Source organism: Polypterus senegalus, chromosome 3 (assembly GCF_016835505.1).
Source record: "Polypterus senegalus isolate Bchr_013 chromosome 3, ASM1683550v1, whole genome shotgun sequence".
NCBI lineage: Eukaryota > Metazoa > Chordata > Cladistia > Polypteriformes > Polypteridae > Polypterus > Polypterus senegalus.
Genome location: NC_053156.1, coordinates 305817980 through 305839133, shown reverse-complemented (window position 1 = coordinate 305839133; position 21154 = coordinate 305817980). Strand labels below are relative to the sequence as shown.

The window sequence follows — 21154 nt, the reverse complement described above, 5'->3', positions numbered from 1 at the left end:
GGTAACCTGAGACTTGTACGCACCTAAAGCACACGCGGGTCGGTGGCGGGCAGTCAAGTGGGAGTCAAGAGGGGACGATCGGTGTGACGGAGACGGGGGCTGCGTGTGGAGACAGTGCGTGTCCTGGCAGCGACCAGGTACCCATTGTACACGTGTGTAGGTGAGTGTATGGTGGCAGGTACCCCGGTGTGACTTTGAGAGTCCCGAGCAGGTCGCCCATTCCCGGTTGGCGTTCTTGTCCTAGAAATGCCTGCGCTGGCCACTGTGCGACATGGCGGCATCTGTTGATCTTCTTCTTCTTCTCCTCCTCCTTTTTTTTGGATCATTTCCAGTCCGGCTAAGCGGAGTTTTGATGTTTGCCAGGATAAGAAGCCAAGAAATCGGGGCGGATTTACGAGCACGCCTGGTCATTACGTGCCTGGTGACTTCAGCTGGGCGTTAGCGTGGGACGAGCTCCGCCAAACGACTGCCTGAAGTGAAGTGCCAGTGTCCCGGTGCGGAGGGCGCGCATGGTGACCTCGGCCGCTCCTGAAGGTAAGTGTCCCGTCTAGCGCCAGGCCACGACGGAGAGGGTCCTGCTGTGTCGTCGAGCTCACTTGAATGGGGGAGTCGCCAGCATCGCACCCCGTGCAGGCTATAAGATGTCGCCATACAGACGGGTGGCATCAGCGCGTCGTTAGTGTGAAGGATGAAGACACGGAAAGCTGGCACTATTTCCTCAGGGAGGTCGCCGTGCCAGCTGTCCGTCATTGTTCAGATCATACAAGAATGCTGGGTTTTTCATGGTTTGCCAGCGGCCAAATGTGTCACTTTTGGATCTCCGCATGTCTGGAGGATGGCTGGCAAAGTCCTGCACATCGGTGTGCCCAGCAGGTAAAGACACACTGGCTAGTCAAACATCGTATTAGTGAAGTGCCACATCGGACACGATTGGCACTGCCAGGCTTATGACACATGTGGTAGCTCATCATTGTTAACCACAGATGCATTACCCACCGGGAGTCAGGGGCGGCGGTGGCACCCACAGCCCTCCACCTATCCATATTCTAACCCGCTTTATCGCGGCAAGCATCGGGTGTAAGACAGGGACAATCCCGGGACAGGGCACCAGTCCATTAGACACATGCCAATTTAGTATCGCCAATCCACCTAACCTGCATGTCTTTGTTACTGTGGCACGGGGAGAACATGCAAACTCCACACATGGAGGACATTGGGCCTGAACCCTGGTCTCCTTACACTACCGTCGTGCCACCGGGCTACCGGCACTCAAAAGCATTTGTTGTTCATTGCCTTTGGTGGGCAAACGCTGAGCCAAAGGGGTCCAGACAGACGTAGGGGACCCCCGGATGTTGAAGATAGGCGTCCTGAGTCCTCTTAGCGCCCCCGTCACACACGGACTCTCATGTCTGACGCCCCCTAACGTACACACACACACTCGCCAGTCACTCGCGATCTGCCAGCTCTTCAGGCTCCTCACTTGTGACTTTTACTCCTGTTCACCCCCGCCCCCCGCCTGTCACTCGCACATACGCGCAATGATGACCCCCAAAATAAGCACAGAGCGACTCACCTAAAGGGCGGAGCGAGCGCGCCCCCGCTGCACGTGCTGCCTCCTCGGACTCGCGCTCCTTAATTCAGATTCTCTTTTCTTTTCTTTTTTTTGCTCCTCGTTCATTTTTTAGGTTAAGAACGCGAAGAGCGAGCTAGCGAGCGGGCGGGAGGGCGATCATCTTAAACGAGCGCCACTGGACCGGAGTCCCCCCTCCACCGCCGCCTCCTCCGCCTTCCGCGAACGATCAGAAATGCTGCCAAAAAAGCCGCGCACTCGACTGACTGCGTGGGCGGGAGAGCGCGCAGCAGCTTCGCAGGCGCCCAACTGAAGACGAGAAGAGCGGAGGGACGCCGACTCCGGTTCGAGGCACGGAGGTAGGTGGGCACGCATACCTGGGCTTGGCAAACTCCTACTTTGGGGGTTCTTATCGGGGGGCTGCTTTTAGATCGGTGCACGAAGCTACTGGGATCCTGGTGCCTTTATTTAGTTTAGTTATTGTTTTCAGTTCCGAAGGCAGCGAAGTGAAGATCAGCGCCAGCGGGCACAATGTGCGGGGTGGGGTGGGGGTGACACTGTGGACAAAAGGGACCAGCGGGGCTGTCCCGTCAGACGATTTCCAGCGGGCCGCCTTATGCTGCCCAGCGCGTTCCTTTGAGCCGCACCCGGCGGTCGGAGAGTCTCCGTGCCGAAACTTGTGCTTGGCTTTGGTGCGGGGGTGGGCCGCATACCTGTGGAGCCGCTCGGTGCCACCTGCGCCTCAGCCCTTGTTTCCTTCACGGCACAGCGCGGACGGAGCGAAGGCTGCTGTTCGGCGGGGTGGCCGTTCCCATGGCTCATGTCCTCGGCGCGGTGCATGTGGCGGCGGCTGTCCTGATGTGCGACACCGACACGGCGGTTCATTTCGGGCTTTTCGTCTTTTGGCACCTGCAGATTCGGAACCGTTTTTATTAGGGGTCTGTCGTCTCGGGGACCAAAGCCTGAACGGGACCCCAGACCAGTGACACTACTGTCTCGGCGATGTCACCCGTTGATGTGGTTAAGGTCGCGTCCTGGGACCGGAACGAAGTGACTTTATGTGCTATCAAGATAAATAATTGGGGACACGTGTCCACTTAGACCGAACGCTTAATGGTGGGCTAGTGCTGCGGCCTGAGGGTCTCTGCGCGTGTGTGTGTAAGCGCGGTTGGGGTTCTGCTCCTGTGCGCCCAGATGTGCCCCTGCCCACAGCTGAGGGGTCAGCACAGGCCGACATGGAGAAGCGGGGCTGATGGCATCGTGTCATTGCACTGGGGAATGGCGATGAGGAAGAAATGGGAAAATATGAGAAGAGTGGGAGGATTAATGACTGGCAGACAGACACCGAACTAGAAAAGGGACTACAGCAGAAATAGACACGCATGAAAGGCACTATAAATACTACACCAAGTTCTCTTTTGAACCCATTCTTGTTTATCATGGCGCTGGTGACATGGGGACATGTTGTACGTTGGTCAGATGTCATGTGAGGAGACATGTGACTACCGTTAGCAGATGATGGTTAGGAAGGAAAGGTGCTATATAACAGATGGAAAAATCCATCCATCCATTATCCAACCCGCTATATCCTAACTACAGGGTCATGGGGGTCTGCTGGAGCCAACACAGGGCACAAGGCAGGAAACAAACCCCGGGCAGGGCGCCAGGCCACCGCAGAGATAGAAAAATTAGTAAATAAAAATATGGAGTGCCCCGTAAAATAGATAGATAGATAGATAGATAGATAAAGTGAAAGGTGCTATATAATAGATAGATAGATAGATAGATAAATAGATAGATAGATAAATAGATAGATAGATAAATAGATAGATAGATAGATAGATAAAGTGAAAGGCACTATATAATAGATAGATAGATAGAGTGAGAGGCATTGCATTAATTAATCAATGATTTGTACTCAGGTGGCATGAAAGACACTATAAAATATTAAATAAGTTCTGTACTTTAATCGATTGCTGGAGGGTGGCACCGTGTTACGTGTTGGTCACAAGTGCCAGTCAGCACCTCGCTGTCCTCTGTACACCTGCCCACACGATGGCTTTGTCAGCATGTGATGTCCATTTTTAGGGTGGCACTGTGGTGGGCTCAGTAATTAACACTGCTGCCCTGTGTCTCCACAGTCCCAGGTTCCAATCCCTGTGTTTGGGGCTGGGGTCCCATCCAGGGTTGGTTGTGCTCAGTGCCACCGGGGTAGGTCATGCTGTGTCTTTTGTATATCAGGATGCCCCCGGAGACGTCCTCAAACAGAAGGCTGAGACCAGGGCATCACTGAATGAGCACAGTGAGACGGTGGGTGGTCCACACAGAGTCTCAAGGTGACAGTGGATGGAGGTACAAGTGACCCTCCCCCCCCCATTTTGATGTACACCCACCCCATCGCTGTGCCCCCAGCTAAGGCTGCTTTGTTGTCTCCTTGGCTGGCATTTGGGCTTCCAGGTCTATTTAAATTAGCCATGGAGGGCACAGTCAAAACATTTCAAGTTGGCCTCTGGCGGGGCAGGCCTGACCCCAAGTCTGGCTGGTCTAAGGTGCATTTTCCCCTCCTTGTCCTCTTCCTCAGATTACCCCCAACATGCCCTGTCTCCTGTCTTTCAGCCTACCCTTTTATCTTAAGTTCCTCCATGATGTGAAGCCGTGCTGAAGAACACAAGCGGGCAGATGGGCACAGGCCTTGATCAGATGGGCGTATGTGGTCAGGGTCAAATGGGAGACCCAAACACACTGAACATGCCTGGTGGGCAGAGGCACATATTGAAGAAGCTTCCAGTGGGCTTTCCTCGCCTGCCACTTCCTCCTCGTCCTTCTTTAACATGCCAGGTGGCCAAAGCTGCATGTCAAGTCTATGAAGGAGCTCGGCTCCCACGTGATGGCACATGTGCACTGAGGGTCTTTGGTATCTGGCTGATCCCCCCTTCTTTATACCTGAGCTCTTCGGCCACTGTCTCTGCACGCATCTCCTGTTTGCCATCACCACTGAGAAACTGGAATTAGGTACGCATGTGCCAGTTTGAACGGCTGGCAGCGGGACCTCTATAGGGCTTCACGTGACAGGATGGACTACTGTGGTCTGTGGAGACCTGGTGATGATGGGGACTGTTGGAAAACAAGGGGGTAGTAAGTTAAAGGGATGCCTAAGACCAGACCTCCTAAACACACGGGCACAACGGGTAGCCAGAAATAAGGAACCCAAGATATGAGGAGGGAAGCCTGTTCAGGACTGGGATGGCCCAGGGGAGGGTACACTGGCAGAAATGCTTGGTGGAGTTCTACCAGTGCAGATGGGTCATTACCAACAGGGGGCAGTAATGCGAACCTGTGCAAGGGTGTGTGAAAGCAGGAGAATCCTGGCACAGGCCAACAGATGGCAGCGGTGAGCCCCTCTGTGCGCTCGTCGTCTCCTGCTGCTCAGCGGTGAGCCTGACACGTCATGAAGAGCATTGTGAGGACATCAGGGGCAGCTAGGGGGCGCTCAGCTTGATACACGCCAGGGAGGCCAGAGGGCAGGTCTTAGGGCTGGTAGTAGGATGACATACAGACGTGGAGAGGCAGAGACAGATAAGAAAAGGATCGGTGGATGTGAAAGGCACTATATAACTGGGCTGGACACTGAGCTCCAAGTGACCCAAAGATGAAATGTATGGAGGCACAAGGAGAACACACACATTCACTCCACACAGACGTTGCCACATGTGATGTCACTGAACCGTCACGACCTGTGTTGGTGACACGTGCTGGTCTTATTGGGAGTGGGAGCTACAGACCCCTGGGGAGACAGGGAGAACATGCAGACCCCACATGGATTGTGCCAGTGCCAGAGACACTGAAGGTAGGGGCCACCTGTCTAAACTCTCCAGACATGCAGATGGCACACAGGATTTGCTGGGCACTAAAGTTCTCAGGCTCAAAGTACCGAGCACCATGACCCTAAAGAGTGTGTCAAGCTGGGGGCACTGGGGGTACGAGGCATCTATCAGAACCTCGTGCTCCTAGAAACACCAAACAATGGAGCACACCACAGCTTTTAGGGCACTGAGAGTTGCTGCCAGGGGGCATAAGGATCTCATGGATCAAAAGTAGAAAGCTGCCCTTGTAGCATTAGAAGTGGCAGAACAAATGTGTGCCATCATGGACCTTTAAGTTTCTGAATGTCATCCACAGGAAAGGCCAGGTCATGCCAGGTGGTCATCCCCCACCATTGGCATAGAGGGGCACAGCTCAGCATCTGTTCCCATAAACACATGGCCCTCACCTTTTAGGGGTCTTGTTTCGTTCTCAGTGAAGTGACCATCAGCCCAATCGTCCTTTTAATGACACCAGCAGGCTTACATATACAATGAAGGGCCAGGGTCATGTAGCGCCCCCTGCTGTGTCCTTGTAGGCCTCACCTGGACTGTGATGTGCGGGTCTGGTGTGCATATGGTCACCCGGAGAGAGGTGAGGGGTCAGCGCTCAAAGGGGACGGTGACACAGCCGGTTTCTGAAGTGAGGTCACCTAACCTCTGATGTGTGGAGTGGCATCACCTGTTATACCCCCCTGGGCACACAAGTCCTACCATCCCTATAGGACAGAGAGGGTGCAGGTCGTCAGCTGACCGTGTTTGACATGTCGGGGTCTTTATGTCGTCCACATGTCAGTTTCATGTGTGTGGCCTGACCGTGTGACCCCTGACTGGTCCCAATGCGTGGAAGCGTGACGGACGGCTTAACATCTTTTCTCGATTTGAGACGGGGGCTCCAGGCCGCCATCTCCCGGGGGTCTGACCGTGACGGAGCGCAGTGCAGAACAGAAGGAGCCGCTTTAGCGATGTGGTAAGAAGGAGCAGCTGTCAGCGCTCGGCAGACACAACCCAGGGAGCTGCTGGCCTACTTTAAACACTGGCAGTCATTCAGGGGACGTGCGGAGTGGGGACGCGCAGAGTGGGGACGCATAGAGTGGGGACGCTTAGAGTGGGGACACGAAGAGTGGGGACGCATAGATTTGGGACGCGCAGAGTGGGGACGTGCAGATTGGGGACATGCAGAGTGGGGACACAGAGAGTGGGGACGTGCAGATTAGGGACATGCAGAGTGGGGACACAGAGAGTGGGGACGTGCAGATTGGGGACGCGCACGAGGGCTTCCTCTGCTGGGCCTGAGGTTTTTTTTATACCCCTTTTATGAAAATAACACAAAGACCTCCAGGGCCCGTGTCCTGGTGCGGAGACGGCTCAGCGTCGGCCTGCCAACAACATCTGGAGCCACTTGCCAGGAATTCCGTGTTCTCCATTTATTTGCCTTAGAAGGAAAGCAGCAAAAGGCCGCCTTATAATAGTTTCCATTGAGCTGGGGAGCGGAGCCGAGTTTGTTGGATTTTGATTTCTTTTTTTTAATGTGGGGTGGGAGAATGGGGGGGCCGGTGGGTGGGGTGGGGGCTTCCTGTGCAGACTTAACAAGCAGCCTGGGTTCAGACGTTGTGGTGGGCTGAAATGTGGAGCTGTGCTCCTCGGCGGTCCTCATTATGAGTTTTTATTAATGACTGCTGTCGTTAGCCCCTCACATTATGGAGTGCTGGGTGTTAAAGTGTTAGTCCAGGGTGGGAGGCGGGGGTCTTCATCTGCAGCAGGACTGTGACAGCGCACCATAAGTCGGCTAAAACTGACCTGCCCTGCCCCACAATGGTCCAATCACAGCCCCCATCTCTCAGTCAAGGGGCCTTTCATTAAGAACAGCCGAGTTAGCCCCTCCTCTCAAGAACTGCCACCCAATTACCTATTAGATTATCTATGATGTCACTCGGAGGCAGTGGTCTTAGTCTGTAGATGGCGCTAAAGTGCCAGGGTGAGCCCACCCCTTAACCTCAATAAACAGGGTGCACACAAGCCTCTGGGCTCCAACTGGGTATATGGGTGGGGCTAAAACTAAAATACCTCCCAACGGACCAATCACAGCTCACATTCTCCAATTGGGGGGGCTTTTCATTAATTAGACCCTCACGTCATGAAGTTCTGGCTGCTAATCTGCGATGTCACTAGGAAGACCCCAAAGGCCACTGCTCCCCATAACTACATGTCCCTTCACACCAGCCTAGAGATGGCATTTGTCCATAGAGGGCGCCATAGTGCCAAGGTGGGCCCTGCCTGTTAACTTTTGTGATTGGGGTGACTGCACTCCTCCTGCCTCAATATAGGACAGACGAGGGTGTGTGGACTGGGGGGTAGCAGGCAGGGGGTCTGGGTTTGCCATTAGCACACAATTTTGGCTTCTTCCTAAAGCAACCTTGGTGCCCCTTGGCATTGGCATTGCATTTCTAGGCTGAGAATTCGGCCATCTCAACTGACCACCAGGTTTACTTATTCGTCCTCCTATTAAGGCCCACCTTCATGTCTTTTCTGGTTGTTTCTCCACCTTGGTGTGACGCTGACCACCTGAGCTGCTCTCCATCCTGGGCTGCAGGTGGGACAACAAGCCAACTGATTAGAAGCAAAGTGACAGGGCATCAAGAGAGTAAGGCGCTATATGTGGAAATAGTCAAGCAGCTGGAAATAAGGGCCCATTGAAGAAGGTCAGGGTGGACATGTGGGTCACCGTATACATGCAGCCGGCGTGCAGGACATGTGGCTTGGCATTGATAAGCTGGCCGCGCTGGGTGGCACTCTCTCCAGATGTTGCCCCAGCCTTGTGCCCTGCTCGATGGATGTTTCAGGCTATTTCGGCTCATGCCGGGTGCATTTGGGTGTCTGTGGCTGCAGGCCTCTGCCTGCTCTTGGAGTTTGGCTCGTGGTCCTCATGAAGTCCTTCCACCGAGAAACACAAAAAGGGCAGCAGCCCACACAATAAAGAGCCCAGGCCTGCCCGTAATTCTGCTCTGGGCCTACTGGGTCGGCCTGCCCAGCCCCAAACTCCATAGGCAGGCTTTGCACCCGCACAAGGCCGTAATTGTGCTAAATGTCTCTCAAAAATGAAAAACCTGATACACCGTTGGCTCAAGACTCAGAGTCTCTTAATTTTTTAAAGATCCGTTTAATGACAGAGCAAGAAAAGACGATGTGGTCATGAAAAGGTGCCTACCTCTCTTTTAGGGCGGAGCCTACGGGCGGGCGGCCGGCCAGCCAGACCCCTACTCAAAGGGCAGACCCCAAAATAGGGGATGGGTTCTTAAGTTAAAAACAAGAAAATCTCAATAATGACCTCAAGGGGAGCGGATAACCATAAAGCTCTGGCCACAAAACTGAGTATCTTTAACATTGTGACAGGAGTGACAAGGGCAAGGGGACTCAGGAGTTGATGGCACAGAGATGTGAGAATAAAGAGGCGATGATGAAATCACAAAGCTCAGGAGGTGTCGTCAGAATGGAGGTCCGAAAACCAAGCGGTAAATCGTAAGCCAAGAAAAGCCAGAAAAGGGGGCATGAAACCCCAGAAAGGAACAGGAAGTGTGAGGCAGAGATAATAAATGTCAAAACGTAACAACATGAAATGATATAAAGGTTTAGAAAAGGTCATGCTAGTGACATTGTGACGTGTGACCTCCAGAACAACCTGTCACCAACATGGGGGCGTGTTAATAGAAAGCAAGACCACATTAAAACCCCCATGAAGCAAGTGGTGAAGACGATCAGCACAGGGAGCTCAAAGACCACCAAAGATCAGGACAAGGAACAGTTAAATGACAAATCCATGTGTCGTCATACCCCACGTAGCCAGAGCAGGGACAGGGCAAACACATCAAGGGACAATCCACCAAACCTGAACCTTCTTTGGACTGTGGGGTCCACACAGACATGGGGGTGGGACACGCAAACTCCACACAGGATGTGAAACCCAGTCTACTGCCAGTGTGCCACTGTGCCACCCATCGTCTAGATTAAAATGAATTAATAAATCAAAAAAGGAGAAACACAAAAGCAGCAGGGCAGGAAAGAAAACGAAAGCAAAAAAGGCAAGCCCACCGAACAGCGGCGGTCCGCAATCCGAGAGGCAAAGTCGAAAAACCAAAACTCCAACACCGCCAATGTGAGGCGCCCCTCTGCTCCAACACAAAGTGCCGCTCTGAAGAGGGAGGGGCGGCGCTTCGGCCGTGACGTCACAGGGGGCGGGGTCAGACTCCGGAGGCTCCGCCTGCAGAACCACATAACAAATGTGACACGTCACCACAGACAATTCACACAAATAGAAAACGAATTAAAGGCATAAAATGAAAAGTGACAATCAAACTTATTTAAAGAAACAAAGAACACATAAACAAGGAAGAAAACAAAGCAGGAGGGCAGTGAGGCTTCAAAGACCCCATCAAGTGCCCACCCGCTGAAACGAGAGGGACCCAATCCAAGATAAGGGGCCATCCATGAGTGCCTTTCAGGGGGGTCTGCTCTGCCCTCTGGTTTGAATTAAAAGTGTAAGCGTCTGGTGGGGTGCCAGCCCTCATGTCACCCGGGCTCGCGTTTCTCTGGCTGGCACGCTCTGTGATGTTCAGCAAATGTAAGCTGAGTGCCAGGTTAGCGCCAACAACAAACAGAAGGTGAGGTGTCGTTGAGCTGAGATTGAGGGTGGGAGTTGGCAAAGAGTGTTGAAGTGTCAAGGATAGCCTCAGGGTGGCACATTAGCAATCAGATTGGGTCTGTTTGAATGATCAGGATTCAATGCCCTAATTTCAAGATGCCAGGCCTGTCACCCAGGTGTAAGGTTTCTTCTTAATATTCCAGACTGGCACAGACTGCTGTAAACATCTTAACATTTCAGCCATTCCTGATTATCTGTTTGAATTTTCTTCCGTTTTCTGTAACCATTAAAGGTCATGGAGAGTCCAGCAGCATCGGGCACATGCCAGGAGCTCACACCTCCAAAGATATGTATATTGGGATCTGCCCAGCCCACTGCCACAACTCTGGGTTTTAGGGGTCAAGATATGGCCACCCCACATTTGCCTTTTACTTCAAATTAGTTGGCATGATGGTCTAAACTGTGGGGTGGGGGACACCCTGGTCCCTGGTCAGTCTACATAGCCTCTGAAAGAGGGCCACTGCCCCCCTTATGGGAGAAACAAAGGCACAAGTGCAGTCACTGGGGGATCTCAAGCACAGCCCATGCCCCCCAACTGAGACTCTTCTGGCAGGAGTGGTGGGGCGAGCTGTGAAGATGTGAAGACTCGCTATGGTGTCCCATGACGCTGCTGCTCAGGGAGGATGTCACCTCCAAACTAGTCTGAATCCCTGCTGTTGAGTGCTGAGGTCAAAGCTTTAGGGGGCGCCGTAAAACCACACTAGATGGGCACAGGCATCTCACAGCCTGTGGTTCAATTCATTTTGTGCCAGAGTGTGGGGGATTTCAAAAGATTACGACATTTACCTTTTAGGCTGACAACATTGACCATGGCTTCATTTTCATATCCCACCGCTAACACCATCAGCACGTCTCTCTGTATGTCTTTAATATTGCAGTAGGACCCTGCTGCCAACAGCCACTGTACATTGGCAGTGTAGTGAGGGGCTCAGCACTCGTCTGCTGCTCAGTGTGCCAATTAATTAACAGTGAAGACTTGTGAAGATCCAGCAGCCCCGGGTTCAAATTAGTCCAGGTTCAGGACACAGCTTCACCAGAGGTGTTCCTGTCTATCTATCTATCTATCTATCTATCTATCTATCTATCTATCTATCTATCTATCTATCTACTATATAGCGCCTTTCATTATCTATCTATCTATCTATCTATCTATCTATCTATCTATCTATCTATCTATCTATCTATCTATCTATCTATCTATCTATCTATCTATCTATCTATCATATCTGCATGTCTATTATATAGCGCCTTTACTGGTGGCCTCATGGCTTGAGCTTTAAGTCCATACCTCACAAGGCCCATCCAGTCTGCATGTTGCACCCTGGGCCAGCGTTCACATCCTTCATATCCGTCCCCTTGCCTACCCAGTTGAGTTCTGCCCCCGCGGGGGGCCCGGTGACCCGTGTCAGTCATTTCATTTCCCAGCAGTGCCGCTGACAGTGCGCGGACTTGACATCGAGTTTGTCTTTCCTTGTTTACCGCGTGCCGTGTTGACGGTGACACCTCGAGGTGCCAGCAGAACAGAGAAGTGCGAATTGAGAGCAAGTCAGCAGTGCAAAGAGCCTCATCGGCGTTGTAAATGAAGTTGCGGCAGCGTCTCTTACGGCTCTTTCATTGCCGCCTTTGCTCCTCGTTATTCGCCGAAGTCACCGGAGTGCCGTTGTGTCACAGCTGTGAGGCTCAGCATTGTCATCAGAGCTGCACGAGTGCCTGGTGGCACACATCTTGAGCACATCCGCAGCCTTTGGCAAAGCCAGTGTGGGGCATCCCATTCGGGGTTAGTCCGTTTCTTTTCACAGGCCAAAAGTGGCGGGTTTGTTTAGCGGTAAGGGTGGCATCTCATCGTGGCCAGCTCTTTCTTTGGTTTCAGATTCCATCAGAGGTCACCAGCCATCTTTCTCTCATACAGTGCCTTTCACATCAGATAATTGATGTGGCAGTGGGCTGTGGGCATCGTTTTTGATCCCAGCTGCCATTTGTTCTCTTCAGTTTCATGCCAAGTTGGCAGATCAGAATGGTAAAGTCCGACTGCCCGCTGTGGCCTTCATCAGCTGACTTCATTGACTTTTTAGTGCAGTCAGGTGTTTAAAGTGCCACCAACAGCTCACTGAGTGCCATGACGTTAAGTAAACCCACTGCCCAGAAGTTGTTGGGCCTCCGGCCTGTTTACTTTCTAAATGGTGACCAGTGGTGACGAAGGTGTCACAGACCATCATGAGGACTGTTGTTGTTGGCTCAAGTGGAGGTCTTAATGAGAACTCCATCAAGTGCCCCTCATTCTGTCTGCTATCTCTGGTTAGCCATCATCAGCTTACAGGGTGGTCCAGTGGTGGTCTAGTGGTGGTCCAGTGGAGGTGAATGTACCTGGGTTGACCAGTGAGGGTCTGGTGCAAATTTAAAATGACTGCATGAGGGGAGAGTTCATCAGGTGACTGGAGAAGTCAGCCAGGGTGACGTGTCATCCAAAGAGAGTGACAAAATGAGGTGTCTCCTCATGCTGACCCCCAGCGTCCTCTAGAGAAATGCCCACCAGGTAAGATGCCTGGGCACAAGCAGAGAGTCCTCTTACATCCTGAAGGCTCACCCACTTATGACAAGCTATGTTGGTGTGGGCGGGGCTTATTTAAGACTCCGCCCTGTTACTGTTGGTGCAGATGGGTGATTGGCACCTGCGGGTTTGATGCAGTGATCCTTAGAGTGGGTACCCTGGGAGTGAATTCTGAAAGGTAAATGTAGTGGGCATTGGAGGAGTGCCCCACTCTTTATGACCCTTAAATACAGGACTGGCACAGAGGATGGCATTTCAGCCAGAATTGGACTGAAGACTCTCTGCCTTGTGCCCAATGCTACTGGCGTGGGACCCGTTAGGCTGTGTTATGACGAACAGTCCCTCGCATTGCTGTTGCTTTGGCTACTCCCTGTAATCATCCCTCTCGTGTGCTTTGCTGTGTTTTGAGCCCCTTGGTTTTCTCTGTCTGTGCCAATCCCAGAGGACCCCATGCGCCCGCCTCTTCTACTTTTACTCGCCTTCAAATCCAGTTTGGCTTCATTCCTGCCCTGCCCTCTGAACTCGCAGGAGCCGCGCCACGTCCTGCTCAGACCTGCGCTTGCCTGCCTGCCTGCTTGCTTGCCATTTGAAGAAGCACTGCCAAGTAGGGCAGGACTCCCACGTGGAGCCACACTCACTGCTCGGCATCAGCGCCCACCTTGTGTCTGACACATGAGGACGTCACTCAGGTAAGTCAGCCCAAAGCCTAACCGAGGGGCTTTTGATTGCCTTTGAGGTGCCCGTGCACACAGATGGTGCGAGAATGAAGAAGAGGCTGCCAGCCGGTTGCTGGCGTGTCTGAGGGGTGCTGGGCTCAAGTTTAAGAAATGGGGACCCTGACATGAGGCCCATCTTGATTGTCTGGTTGTTATGAATTTCCATGATCTTTGTGATCAAGTGAAGCCCACCATAGGCCCTCGAGCACTGCCAGGGGGCAGTAGTTACACTGGGCACGGCTGACGAACCAGAAGAACTGGAAGTGAGCGGGTGGAGCGGCCCTGCCATGACCGCCCTCTGCTCATCTCGTAGGGAGGACATGTGGAGTGCTAGGGGAGACACGGTGGCTCAGTGCTTAGCACTGCTGCCTGACTCATCCGTGTCTAAGTGGGGCTTCCACTCGGGTCTCTGGTTGCCCCTGTGGGCATGAGTGCCCAGTGCATGAGTGGGCACCTCATCCGGAGTATGTTCTTGCCAGCCTAGGCTCCTTGATCAAGGGGGTGTGAAGTGGTTAGTTTGTGGTGTAAATGTGACATGGGTACAAATGCCAGGAAAGGTCACTGAGGTGTGAGCGGAGTAGAGAAGTGCTGAGCCATCCCAGAATCTCATAGGACCTGAACGACAGACATTGACCCCCCCACAGGGCACCAGCAAGGGGCTCTGACAGTTGGGAAGGGTGAGTGACATCTACAAATTCAGCAGTCTAGTCTTATATAGCGCCTTTGAGTGAAGTCCAGAAGTGTAATGGAGAAAGACGTCAAGTCAGCACAGATGTGAACCCCAGAGAAGACTGCGGGCAGATGGGGTCTTGAAGAACTGCCAGGGGGCAAGACAGAGGGCAAACCCCAAGAGCTGCGAGTCAGTGGGCAGAGCGGCCCTGGTGTGATGGCCCTCTGCCTATCTGGTGGCTCAGTGGTTAGCGTTGCTGCCTGGCTCATCCAGAGTTCTGGGTCCAAATCTTCCATCCATTGGGGGTGTCATCCCCAAAATTGTTTAGGGTTAGGTTAATTGTCCCCAGGGAGGGCATCCTGTCCAGGGTTGTTCCTGCTTGTGCCCCATCTTGCCAGTTTTGAGAAGGTTCAGTTGTGCTCTAAATGTGCCAGAGGTTCAAGTTCTAGGAAAGACGATAATATTGGAGCCATCCCAGAATTTGGTAAGACCCCTACCTGGCAGCCATTGACCCCCACAGTGTTTAAGCTGACAGCTGGGAAGGGGAAGAGAAGCTGAGCTTTACACCTTCATCCAGCCAGCAGTCTAGTCCTATTTAGTGCCTTGGACTTGGGGCGCTGACCCCAGCGTACGCACAGGAGGGTGACGGAGGGTCTACAGGAGTGAGACGTGCCCACTCGACCGTCGTCATCGTTCAGGAGTCACATAACTCCGCCCACAACCCTCATCCTAACCACAGGGGAAGGAAGTTTCAGGGGAAGGAAGGGCGAGGTCTGTTTGGGGACAGGCACAAATGACAAGGGGCATGGCGGAGCGTCACTGAGGGGTAATGCAACGGGCACTAGATGTCAGCGGGTCTCGATGGAGCAGAGCTCTGGAGGTCTGCAGCTGGACTCTGGTGGTCAAATCCCCCTGATGGAATGTGCAGCTCACATAGTCAGTGTGTCACTGTCACAGTCCATGTGCTTCTGCCCCTGAAAGAGACACATGTGACCCACCCTGATGTGTGCCATTGCTGTACGTATACGTGTGGCAACAGGTGCCCTCAATCAAGTAGGGAAATGCAGACAAGGCAATAACTGACAAGTGGCATGCGTGGAAGAATTCCTATCTCTGAACTGTCATTAGAAAGTGCGTTGATGTGACAAATGTGTGACGACTTTGATGTTCAGACTGGAGTTTGAGTTTCCTTTCTTGAAGGCCACCGCTGAAGCAGCTTTTGTTTTTTATGTCAGCTTGTTTCGGCTCCCTGTTGTCACTTCTCAGAGGGGACCCGATTATCTCAGCCAAGCTCAGCTCTGCCATGCCTGCTGTGCCAGAAGCCATTAAGTGGCAGACGTGTCCAGTTTTTGGTGTGACGTGAATGCACAGACATAACGCAGACTTCAGGAGTCAATCTGTGGTCCTCCTAATGTAATATTACAATAAGGGCACCTAGCAAGAGTGGCACTGATGAAGAAGAAGAAGAGGAGGAGGAGGAGGGCTGACCAGCACCACGGAGAGCAACTGAGATTAACAGGACACCTGATGGAGGTTAGGAAGCATCTCTGACGTGTGTGTACAGCGCAGGTCATTGGTGGGGACCCTGGGGGTCTGCGGCACACCCACCAGGCCTCGTCTGCACTACAGGGTTCAGCTGTGCTCTCCATATTTAACAAAGGCAAAGCAGTGCCAGAGAAAGTCCAAGGAGAGCAACTGAGGAGGAAGAAACTGAAGCTGCTGGACCTTTAATGCAAATGGCGACTAAAAGGTGACACAATAAAGTGGAGGATGTGGACGTACAGAGCAGCCGAGGAGGAAATTAAGGTTAGAAACACAGGAGAAGAGGTCAGCTGACTGAATGATGATGAGTGGAATACAACGGTCACTTATGGACTCTGTAAACTGGAACAGCTCAGCTATAAAACCTCCCTGGGAAACCCCATCTGCAATCCTGTGTCCAGTCTGGGTGTCCATATTGTAAAAATAGACAAAGCAGCACCAGAGAGGGTCCAGAGGATAGCAGCTGAGCAGGAAAGAACAAAGGAGCTGAAGCCCATGGTGATGAAGAGGTGGACAGAAATGAGTAAGAAGACTATGAGAACGTCAGGTTATCTAGTGTCCTGATGTGTGAAGCGCAGTCAAGGTCTTGAGGTGTCTAACACACTTGTGAGACCTCATTAGGGGTACCGAGTGCTGCTGTGGTCCTCACACTGCCAAAAAGAGTAAGAACAGAGAAGAACAACTGATGAGGAAAGAGTGAAGGTGCTGAGCCTTAAGGAGCTTAAAATAATAATAATAAAAAAAAAATAAAAAATAGTGCAGTGGATCACAACTGTAAGAAAAAAAAGACCAAACAGCAGCAGAGGAAGTGCAGAGGAGAGCAGCAGAGCAGATTCAGGACCACGGAGAGCAACCGAGTGGGGAAAGGATGAAGGAGCAGAACCGGTGACGCAAATAGCAAGTAAAAGGTGACACAAGTGACTAAGGAGGCCAATAGGACTTTAGGTTATATAGCGCCCTGATGTTTACGGGAGGTCCTACTACGGGCACATAACACTCTTGTGACGACTCATCTGCAGTCCTACGTCTGGTTTGGGTCTCCATAAAGACACAGCAGCACCAGAGAAAGTCCAGACGAGAGCAGCAGAGCGGATTCAGGACCACGGAGAGCAACTGGGTGGGGAGCAGAACCCAATGGAGAAGGAAGTGGACAGAAACGGACCAACAGGGTGTCAGGTTATATAGCGCCCAGACAGCACAAGTCAATGGAGGTCTGCTCGAGTCGTTTAACACACTTGTGAGATCTCATCGGGGGTACCGAGTGCTGTTGTGGACTCCAGGGTACAAAAAACACAAAGCAGCACAAGAAGAACGAACAGAGGAGGGCAACAAGGCTCATTGAGGACCATGGAGAGCAACTGAGTGGGGAAAGAATGAAGGCGCTGAACCTTTGAGCTGACAAGACTGAGCCGTTTAAAATCTGAACGATTATTAGTTCAGCAGATCACAACTGTAAGAAAAAAAGAAGACATAACAGCAGCAGAGGAAGTCCAGAGGGGACAACATGGCTGACTTGGGACCATGGAGAGCAACTGAGGAGGAAAGAATGAAGGAGCCGAGCCAAACTGAGGTTAAGAGAGTGAAAGATGGAAGTGATTGAGGTTATATAGCGCCTTGATGTGTGGAGTAGACTTAAGCTGCATAACTCACCTGTGAGGCCTCACCTGCAGTGCTGCGTTCAGGTTTGGTGTCCACTATAAAAAAAAAGACAAAGCAGCACAAGAGAAAGTCCAGAGGACATCAGTGCAGCAGGACTGACTTGGGAGCGTGGAGAGAAACAAAGGGGGCAACACTGATGGAGCTGAATCTTTAATGCAAATGGCCGTTAACAGGTGATACGATGAAGTGGACAGAAGTGATTAAGGAGAATAAAAGGATCGTATGTTATATAGCGCCCTGACGTGTCCTACTAAAGCTGCATAACACACTGGCGAGGACTTGTCTGCAGTGCTGTGTGTCACTTGGGTCTCCACATTAGACATAACAGCAGCAGAGGAGGACAACAGGGCTGACTCAGGGCTGTGTTGCATTGTTTTGACACCCACCGCATGCCCAGCCTACCTGGTAAGGGGTCTCTCTTTGAATTGCCCTTTCCTGAGGGTTCTTCCATTTTTTCCCAACATTGTTTTTTTTTTTTGGGAGCTTTTTCTTGTCTTCTTAGAGAGTCAAGGCTGGGGGGCTTTTAAGAGCCTGGCCTGTGAAAGCCCATTGCGACACTTCTTGTGTGATTTTGGGCTACACAACAATAAATTGTATTGCAGCGTATTCAGGACCACGGAGAGCAACTGAGGAGGCACGACTGAAGGGCCTGAGGCTTTCATGACGGCCGCATTTCATTCATTTTTTGAAGGTTCTCTGGGGAGGTTTTTGGGCATCTTGGCAGCTCTTCTGGAGCTTCTGATGTTTTATTTGTTTGTTTGTTTGTTGGTCGGTCATTTCCCACAGAAGCCACAACTTGTTACTGCCTTTCCAGGATGCCATCCTGAATTTGGTGCGTGGTGCTGGTTTGAGTTGCGTGTGTCAGCCGTTGCTGTAAATTCCCAGAATTCCCTGAGAATGCGCCCTGTGTGACATCATCAGGGTGACCCCATAACTGGTCATATTCAGGTACCCCGTCTGGATTCTCACAAACTCTTCATGTTGTTGTTTTTTTAAACCTTCTTTTTTTTTCTTCAATCTTATTTCGCATGTCTGGCTCGGTGAAGGACCGCGTTGTCATTTCTTGTCACGTCTGTCACTTTGTCTCCTGTGTTTTTCCGCTGCTGTGGCAGTGCAGGACCAAACAGACCTGACTGAGAAGTGAGGACGGTGATCAGCATGGGGGGTCCTAGTTCTTATCTTAAAAGAAACTCTTCAATGGGGACACAGTTAGGGACAGAAGTCCCACGGACATTAGAAAGTGTTTTTTTTTTTTCTTCGCACAAAGAGCCCCCTAATAGATGTGACCAGGGAGTCGTGTGGTGGGCCGCAGGGGTCTTCAGATCTCCACAGCTCGGCTAGCTGACTGCATCTCTCCAGTGCTCTCCATGGCTGCCTTGCCCCAGTTTTATTTGTGACTTTGAGCCTTTCTGTCATTGTCACATTGTCACGTTGTCACATTGTCACATCACGTGTTTAGTTTCTTTTTTGTATTCAGTTTTTTCGCTCTTCCCTCCATGCTCTCCACTGCTCGGCTGTTTTGTTTCATCGTCTGCACTAAGAGAGCCCAAGCAGCTCTGTGAACCCCCCATCCCTCTGTTCCCTTTCTAAATGTCGAGGTGACAGGGACCAGTTTGTGAGCTCAGTGACAGGCCAGGGGTCCCACTTTACCTGCCACGTCTTTTGACGCTGACCCTGGGGATTTGAGTCGTCTTCCTTTTAGTTTGGCTCCACTTTGATGCGCCGCCCGTGGATGCGCCTCGCCAGCTGACAGCCGGGCCCCCGAGACGCCGCCGTCTTGACAGGTCTGCCGCTCGTCATCGTCTTCATCTCCGCTTTTCATCTCTTTTGAGCCCAGGCAGGCGATTCTGCGCCGACTTGACGGCTCGGTGTCTCTACGCTGTAATTAGTTTGAGACGCGTGATTTGGTGGTGGGAGCCTCAGTGCCCGGCCAGCTGTCACCTTACTCCGTGGCACTGCCATCACTGAGCACCATCTCCACTTGAGACCGCTGTGGCCTCTCCTGGCAGGGTTAGCGATTGAGCGAGAAAGCAGCCCACCAGAAAGCTTTAGACGGTGAAAAAGAAAAATCGAGCAGCCACTTCTCTGAGTTATCGACGCTGTGCCACCTTGGCCAAGGCTCACACACACCAGAGGAGGAACGAGAAGACTTGCCAGCCTTGTCACATGAGACGCTCAGCCAGTCTGTGCCAACTGTCACCCGCTTTGGCTTTCTGCTCCTCCATCGTCCTCCTCACCAGGCTGGCCATCTTCTCATCTTGTCACGCTGGGCCACTGCTTTCCTAATGTTTTCCATGCCGAGCCCCACCGAGGTCCACACCACAACACCCCAGCTCTGCGCATTTACAAGCATAACTCGATTTTCAGGGTGTTGTCTGGAAAAAATAACTTGCAGTGTCTCCGTCTCCAAATACATTTTTGATTAAAAATTTCATACGGGACGGGACCTCCTTAAAGACCCCTAAATGCAGGCCAGTAACCTCACTAGGCAGCCCAAATGAGGTCCCCTAAACTACTACCTGTGGCCTTTGGCCTGGCCACTTAACATTTCAAAGCATAAAGAAATGACAAAAAAGTCTCCAAGGGTGAGGATAACCGCAAACCTCTGGCTCGTAAACAGAAGGGAAAGACCGAATCGTTATAAAGGAAGGATTTGTGTAGGGAAATGGAAAACAAAAGCAGAAAAAGGACTTGTCCAGAAAGATAATCCAAGTAATAAAGGTAAATCCAAATGATCAGGCGAGAAAATCCAAAAAAAAGAAATAAAAGAACTCATCATCATCATCATCATCATCATCATCATCGTCATACAAAAGACTCCCTGCAAAGTAAATGGACCTCTGATGGGGTCTCTCACTTCAACCTCTAGCTAAAGGAAGAGGGAGGAGTCAGCAGCGGTGATGTCAGCATGGCCCCACCCCCTAGGGGCTCCACCCACCAAACACATGCAATGCAGGCACATTACAAAGAGCAGAATAACATTAGAAAAACAACAGCAAACAGTCACAAATAGGAAAGACAATTCAAAAATGACAAAGAAACTCAACCAGTAAACCCACAGCCAAACATAAAACATGAGACAAGTTAAGTCACATCTCCTCGTCAGTCTTTAACTCGTGTGGACTCCAGGAGGCGCTGGTGAGCTGCCCTCACACCTGACAAGGAAAGGAATTTTATTAACAAAACGAGAGGAGACATTCATATAAAGAGGGAGGTGGCTTCAGGTGCTGGGGTGGGGGCTATATAACCTAAGCATCTCTTATCCTACTTAATGGCTTAGTGGCGTCAATCCTGTCACCTCCTGTCACCTCAGCCCCGTTGTTCTTCGCTGGACTTTGTCTCGTGCGCCTCTGCCTTTGCTGCGAGATGTGGAGACCAAGCAGGGCTGTGAATTGTGACGTCTGCTGTGTTATGTCGTCGCACATAAACGTCCCTTGACGTGTTCTCCACAAAGCAGGACCATACTGGATAAGGAGACCACCCGATGAGTCCTCATATAGCTGACATCTGACCTCCCTTGGCTTGTATCGCACACATCGCAGGGCACTATATAGCCTGACATCCCGTGTCTCTGTGCTCACTCTCCATGGTCCTGAATCTGCTACTGTGTCCTAATGTGAAGTGGAGTGTGGAGCTGCGCACACTGCTGCCGGTGAGGCCACCCTAAGGATGCGCTGCCTTGGCCTGGGCTCTACAGAGTGGGGCGCTATATATGACATAAGGTCCTGTTATGCTCTGTCCGCTTCAATGGCGTCACCGCTTCATCTCTGTTTGCTCTCCGTGGTCCTGACTCTTCTCTGGACTTTCTCTGGTGCTGCTTTGTCTTTTTGTAATGTGGAGGACTCATTATGAGGTCACACAAATGTGTTAGGCAGCTCCTCCATGTTTGT

The 21154-nt window shown here is 51.7% G+C and overlaps 1 protein-coding gene across 2 annotated transcripts in view; it reads left to right on the top strand.

Annotated features, from left to right (window-relative positions):
• Positions 1–433: 433 nt before the first annotated feature.
• Positions 434–21154, top strand: part of sertad4 (SERTA domain containing 4) — a 30481-nt gene continuing 9760 nt past the window's right edge. The window contains exons 1-2 of one of the 2 annotated variants that reach the window (XM_039749551.1): positions 434–534; positions 1686–1929. The gene's annotated coding sequence lies outside the window, so the exon portion shown is untranslated. Of the gene's footprint in view, positions 535–1685; positions 1930–12974; positions 13367–21154 lie in introns of those variants that run through there. The other variant, XM_039749552.1, reaches the window with a different exon arrangement.